The sequence below is a fragment of the Sarcophilus harrisii genome, chromosome 1, assembly GCF_902635505.1.
Source record: "Sarcophilus harrisii chromosome 1, mSarHar1.11, whole genome shotgun sequence".
NCBI classification, from domain to species: domain Eukaryota; kingdom Metazoa; phylum Chordata; class Mammalia; order Dasyuromorphia; family Dasyuridae; genus Sarcophilus; species Sarcophilus harrisii.
The window spans coordinates 113,178,520-113,186,607 of record NC_045426.1 but is presented as its reverse complement, the minus strand read 5'-3'; positions in this window follow the sequence as shown (position 1 = coordinate 113,186,607).

Below are 8,088 nucleotides of genomic sequence, written 5' to 3'. Positions count from 1 at the left end.
AAGAGTGAATCTTGTTCTGAGGATATATTCACTTCATATGCTTTACCAGACTAGCAAAAACACAAATATGGATGTATATGCTTGTATGTGTATGTAAAGGATGTGATTATAAAGTAATATATGAATACTCTTAGTAACTTGTATAATCAATCAAACCTCATATGTACAATTATGTGAAAACATAGTGGCAAGTTAATGAAATATTATACTGCAAGCTGCAAGGCAGACAATTCAAATATCAAGGAGAAATAGTCAGGATTAGCAAGGTTCTGGTAGCTTCTGCAATAAAGGATTGAAGGGCCTGGAATACCATATTCTGGAAGGCAAAGGAGCTGGGTTACAACCAAAAATGAACTACTCAGTTAGACTCACCATCATCTTTCAGAGGAGGAGATGGAGCTACAATCAGTTCTATTAAAAAAAAAAAAACAACACTAAACAGAAAATTGAATCTATAAATACAGGAGTTGAGAAGCATAAAAAAGGTAAACAAGGGGAAAATACATATTTAAAGGATACTGTTTACATCCTTAGATAGGAAAACAATATCTGTAAGTCTTGAAAACTGTATCTGTCACTAGAGCAGACAGACGGACATTATATGCACTGAGGAGATGGTAGTGAATGGATCCTGATGTGATGATATCAAAGAACAAGACATTAAGGGGTAGGAAAAGGCATGTATTGGAAAAAAGTGGAAATGGGAGGTATAATGGCAAAATTAATCTAATTATGCCTCCTACATTCTGGACTTATGAAGATGATTTTCTTTTTATTTTTTTAAAATAGCTTTTTATTTACAAGTTATATGTGTGGGTAATTTTGCAGCACTGACAATTGCCAAACCTTTTGTCCCAATTTTTCCCCTCCTTCCCCCCACCCCCTCCTCTAGATGGCAGGATGACCAGTAGATGTTAAATATATTAAAGTATAAATTAGATACACAATGAGTATACGTGACCAAACTGTTATTTTGCTGTACAAAAAGAACAGAACTCTGAAATATTGTACAATTAGCCTGTGAAGGAAATCAAAAAAATGCAGGCAGGCAAAAAATATAGGGATTGGGAATTCAATGTAATGGTTCTTAGTCATTTCCCAGAGTTCTTTTGCTGGGCATAGCTGGTTCAGTTCATTACTGCTCCATTGGAACTGATTTGGTTTATCTCATTGCTGAAGATGGCCAGGTCCATCAGAATTGATCATCATATAGTATTGTTGTTGAAGTATATAATGATCTCCTAGCCCTGCTCATTTCACTCAGCATCAGTTTGTGTAAGTCTCTCCAGGCCTTTCTGAAATCATCCTGTTGGTCATTTCTTGCCAAACAATAATATTCCATAATATTTATACACCACAATTTATTTAGCCATTCTCAAATTGATGGGCATCTACTCAGTTTCCAGTTTTTGGCCACTACAAAGAGGGTTGCTACAAACATTCGTGCACATACAGGTCCCTTTCCCTTCTTTATGATCTCTTTGGGATATAAGCCCAGTAGTAACACTACTGGGTCAAAGGATATGCACAGTTTGATAACTTTTTGATCATAGTTCCAAATTGCTCTCCAGAATGGTTGGATGTATTCACAATTCCACCAACAATGTATTAGTGTCCCTGTTTTCTCACATCCCCTCCAACATTCCGCATTATCTTTCCCTGTCATTCTAGCCAGTCTGACAGGTGTGTAGTGGTATCTCAGAGTTGTCTTAATTTGCATTTCTCTGATTAATAATTACTTGGAGCATCTTTTCATATGGCTAGAAATAGTTTCAATTTCTTTGTCTGAGAATTTTCTGTTCATGTTCTTTGACCATTTAGATGATTTTCTTTTTAGCTGATGTAAGACTTTAAATTTATCCCTATTAAATCTCTAGCTGATTCCATTATTTAGATAAAACTTCTTTTTTTCTTAAGTAAATCTTTTTAATATATATATATTACATATTACATATATACATACATATATATAAATATATATATAGAGAGAGAGACCATTAAAAAACCCTATGTTCTAATTTTTCCCTTCCTTTCCCCCCACCTTCTTCCCTAGTTGGCAAGAGATATATATTAAATATGTGCAAGTCCTCTGTCATATTTTCACAAATGTCATGCTGCACAAGAAAAATCAGATCAATAAGGGAATAAATGAGAAAGAAAACAAAATGCAAGCAAACAACAAAAAGAGTAACATATTATTTTGTGGTCTACATTCAGTTCCCACTGATCTCTCTGGGTGCAGATGGCTCTCTTCATCACAAGATGATTGGAACTGGGCTGAATCACATCATTGTTGATGAGATCCATGTCCATCAGAATTGATCATTGTATAATTTTGCTGTTGCCATATGTAATGATCTCCTGGATCTGCTCATGTCACTTAGCATTAGTTCATGTAAGTCTTTCCAGGCCTCTCTGAAATCATCCTACTGATAATTTCTTTTAGGACAATAATATTCCATTGCATTCATATACCATAACTTTTTCAGCCATTCTCCAACTGATGACATCCACTCAGTTTCCAGTTTCTTGCCAATACAAAAAAGGGCTGCTACAAACATTTTTGCACATGAAGGTCCCTTTCCCTCCTTTATAATCTCATTGGGATACAAGCCCAGTAGAAACACTGAGGAATCAAAGATTATGCACAGTTTGATAGCCTTTTGGGTATAATTCCAAATTGCTATCCAGAATGGTTAAATCAGTTCACAACTCCACCAATAATGTATTAGTGTCCCGGTTTTCCCACATTACCTCCAGCATTCATCATTATATTTTCCTGTCATTTTAGCCAATCTGAGAGGTATGTAGTGGTACTTCACAGTTATCTTAATTTGCATTTTTCTGATCAATAATGATATAGGACACCTTTTCATATGACTAGAAATTAGGTAAAACTTCTTAAACTCTGGGTTGTGACCCCATATGGCATCATGTAACTGAATGGAGGGGTTTTAAAATTATGATTTATTATTAGTAAATGTTTGGTTTGCATACCTATTCTATATACTTATATACCTGGGGTCACATAAAAATTTCTTGGGCAAAAAAGCAGTCATGAGTGGAAAAAGTTTAAGAAGCTCTGAAGAGTATTCATGATTCTTCCCATCTGCATTATTTCCAATTGTGATGAACATTCTGTATTTATTCAAGTCAATGTAGTAAAAGCTAAGAAGTACAAGTTCAAACATAGATATAGTACTCCACTGCAAATGTCCTGTCAAAATGACTTCAAATCATTAATGACTAATTATTCCATGAGTATGGTAATCTGACTAGATTTGAATCCATATTAATGCATTATTCTATAGTCCATTTCTTTTCACCTTTTCCTCAAGAATACTATGAACAACTTTATAAAGTATTTTTGGATCTCATCAACACAATGATCATCCATAATTCTTAAGGGTTCATGATGAAATATGTTAGCAATTTTTGAATAGACAGTTGATGAACTTAGATTATAGATCTGATGGACTTAGAATATAGATCAACATATTTTCTTCCTTCTTTTTCTCACATAGTTAATTTAGGAATTTTTTTGATTATATTGATTTGTATCAGAGGGAAAAATCCTTAAGTTTTTGACATTGTATGGATATCAATGCAGTATGTAAGATGTTCAATTAAAAGTTCTGATTTTAAGTGACTGTCATATCTTCTCCCCACCTCCACTCCTTGTTAAGTCTATTCTATTCTTTACACAACTTTCCAAGTGTCATTCATTTGTCTGTTATGTATTATAGCCCACTCACACTTATTGGGAACTTATAAATTGCTCTTTTGTTGAACTTTAATTTCATCCATTTGGGATGAAATGTATTCCATAACATACAATGAAAGTATTCACCAACCCATGGTCATGTTAATTCACTGATAAAAATAATTTAAAAAATAAAGCTAACATCTATATTTCTCTAATTTGTGTTCATTTGGAGCTAATGTAACTCTCCAACACACACACTATATAGGTATTGATAGAGATACTAAATGTGTCTACACATACACATATTGTATATGTGTATAGATAGGTATAAATATAAATATCACACATAACATGAACTTTTTTCATGAGGAAAGCTGTCAGAACAATGAATGGGAATATGAATGGAGACTGAAGTATACTATTGTCACTTTCTTTTTCTTTTTTTCTTTTCTTTTTTTTTCCTTTTTTTTTTTGTTTTGGTCTGTTTGTTCTTCCACAATATGATTAATATGAAAATATGGTTTTCATCATCTCTCATAGTTAAATTGCTTCCTGTTTTAGAATCTATCTGCCAAGGGAAAATCAGGAACTATATGAGCAAAACTACAAAACGCTTTCCACCCAAATAAAGTCAGATCTAACCAACTGGAAAAATATTAAATGCTCTTGGATAGGGTGAGCAAATATAATAAAGATGACAATACTACCTAAACTAATCTATTTATTTAGTGCTATACCAATCAGACTCCCAAAAAACTATTTTAATGACCTAGAAAAAATAACAACAAAGTTCATATAGAAAAACAAAAGGTGAAGAATTTCAAGGGAACTAATGACAAAAAAAAAAAAAAAATCAAATGAAGATGGCCTAGCTGTACCAGATCTAAAATTATATTTTAAAGCAGCGGTTACCAAAACCATTTGGTATTGGCTAAGAAATAGACTAGTTGATCAGTGGAATAGGCTAGGTTCAAAGAACAAAATAACTTTAATAATCTAGTGTTTGACAGACCCAAAAATCCCAGCTTTTGGGATAAGAACTCCCTGTTTGACAAAAATTGCTGGAAAAATTGGAAATTAGTATGGCAGAAACTAGGCATTGATCCATACTTAACACTGTACACCAAGATTAGGTCAAAATGGGTTCATGACCTAGGCATAAAGAATGAGATTATCAATAAATTAGAAGGACATGGGATAATTTACCTCTTAGACCTGTGGAAGAGGAAGAAATTTATGACCAAAGAAGAACTAGAGATCATTATTGATTACAAAATAGAAAATTTTGATTATATCAAATTGAAAAGTTTTTATACAAACAAAAGTAATGCAGACAAGCTTAGAAGGGAAGCAATAAACTGGGAAAACATTTTTACAGTCAAAGGTTCTGATAAAGGCCTTATTTCCAAAATATATAGAGAATTGACTCTAATTTATAAGAAATCAAGCCATTCTCTAATTGATAAATGGTCAAAGGATATAAACAGACAATTCTCAGACAAAGAAATTGAAACTATTTCTAGCCATATGAAAAGGTGCTCCAAGTCATTACTAATCAGAGAAATGCAAATTAAAACAACTCTGAGATACCACTACACACCTGTCAGATTGGCTAGAATGACAGGGAAATATAATGTGGAATGTTGGAGGGGATGTGGGAAAACTGGGACACTGATACATTGTTGGTGGAATTGTCAAAACATCCAGCCCTTTTGGAGAGCAATTTGGAACTATGCTCAAAAAGTTATCAAACTGTGCATACCCTTTGATCCAGCAAGGTTTCTACTGGGTTCATATCCCAAAGAGATTTTAAAGAAGGGAAAGGAACCTGTATGTGCACAAATGTTTGTGGCAGCCCTCTTTGTAGTGGCCAGAAACTGGAAACAGAGTGGATGCCCACAATTGAGAATGGCTGAATGAATTTTGGTATGTGGATATTATGGAATATTATTATTGTATAAGAAATGACCAGCAGGATGATTTCAGAAAGGCCTGAAGAGACTTACATGAACTGATGCTGAGTGAAATGAGCAGGACCAGGAGATCATTATATATTTCAACAACAATACTATATGATAATCAATTCTAATGGACATGGTCCTCTTCAACAATGAGATGAACCACACCAGTTCCAATAGGGCAGTAATGAATTGAACCAGCTATACCCACCGAAAGAATTCTGGGAGATGACTATGAACCACTATATAGAATTCCCAATATCTCTATTTATGTCCACCTGCATTTTTGATTTCCTTCACAGGTTAATTGTACACTATTCAAAGTCCACTTCTTTTTGTATGAGCAAAATAAGTGTATGGACATGAATACTTATATTGTATTTAACTTATACTTTAACATATTTAACATGTATTGGTCAACCTACCATCTGGGGGAAGGGGTGGGGGAAGGAGGGGAAAAGTTGGAACCAAAGGTTTTGCAATTGTCAATGCTGAAAAACTACCTATGCGTATATTTTGTAAATAAAAAGCTATAATAATAATAATAAAAGACTCAGCTCAGCTTATTTCTTACCAATGCTCATGTTCTATCCATTCTCAAACCACCTTTTCTTTACTCATATGCTTACAATTTGACATTCCCTCTAGTAGAATGACATTTCTGAAAAAAAACACAGGTCCTAAATTGTTTTGTCTTTTTGTGAATAATATCTATCTTACTAGAAGGCGTTTAATAAATGTCTCCTGGCTTGAATTACAAATTGAATTAATTTAAAGCATAGACAAGAATCACCTACAATGAAAATGAATAGAGAGGTTCGAGTTTTCATGCAGGGAATATTCAATATGATAAAATCATTTCTTTGCCCAAAGTTTGGCATGTGCCCTCAGTATGAAAACACTGCTCCCCTCCAAAAAATCTGAATAGATAAGTAATGAGCTAAAAAAGAGGCTTAATATAGTTTACCTTTTAAGTAACAGTTAAAAATAAAAAGGAATTAATAGCCATAAAATAACTGCTACTTAGTTTTGAAAATCCTAGAGTTTTTAAAAAATTTAAGGGATAGTTATATGTTGTTTAAAAAGTGGAGATCTATTGAACTAGATAATTTATATTATATCCTTTCTCCCTCCCATTGAAAACACAAATTCTGTATGCAAATTTAAAATATGTGACTACTTTCTGCAGTGATGAATTTGCATATGCAATGATTTTAATCAAAGGTACTTATTTGATTGCACAATTTTCTGTTTTACATATTCTGCACATGTGAATTCTCATTTGTACATGCACCCAATTATTTTGTTGGTGCAACTCAGCAAACTATTTCTGAAACATTAGCCTATTAGGTCTCTTTGATTTATAGCAATTAAGATTCACCATTCAATCACTAGTCAAAATGGCATAGTTAGAATGGCATTTGTACAATGGCCATACTCATGACATCTAACAATGTCTTTCTAGCTTCTGCCAAAGAAGATAGCAATTGTATTAAGTCAGAAAGTTAACCTGAAGAAGGCTCTCAATCTGGCTGTACTCATGGCTCTCCTTGTACTAATACCATTTTCTATCCTTCCCTCTTTATTTGAAAGAGATTTCCATTTTGAAAACAGGCTTAAATATCATGGAAGGGGCATCTTTTGGGTGGTGAGCTTGTCTATTTTCCACATTGTTAGCTCCTGAATGATGCACTGTTAATCCCTACTACTCTTAAGCAATAAAAAAAAAAAAAGAAAATTGGTTAAAAGTACCGAATTTATAGTGCTCTAAACTGGTGTTCTCAATGGATTCTCTGAAAAGAATTGGCAGTAAGAGCAGTGATGCAAGACTCTACTTCTCCAACATACCTTATGTTTGCCTACGTGGACCGTCAGTCAAACCCTCTTTGTCTAACAGTGTGGAAATGGGGATGAAAATGAAGGTAAGAATATGTACATGTGATTCAACTTAAATTGTTGATTAAAATTAAAATTCAACAAACCTTTATTAACTACTATTATGTTTGGGTATTACACTGCATCAGAACTAGAAGTGTGACACAGGGTAAAGTAGTTTAGAATTTGAATAAAACATAGTTCTTGCCTTCTCAGAGATTACAGTTTATCAGAAAGATAAGAAATATAAATATAACACATGTAAATATATTATAAAATGTAAATGTTACATTTAAATATAGTAAATAATATGACTTGATAAATAAATTAGAAAAAACTTTGTGCTATATGAGGTCATTAGGGATCAGATAATTAATGATGCTAATACTAAGGTCTGCAAAAGATTAAGAGGTGTCTAGAAAATGTAGTCTTTTCTATACTTGAGGGAAAATGTATAATCTTAAAAGTTGTTGACTTCTGGAATACTCTTTTACTCTGACACTGTTAATCTCATAATATTACAATTAATTTTAACAAAATTATCATTTT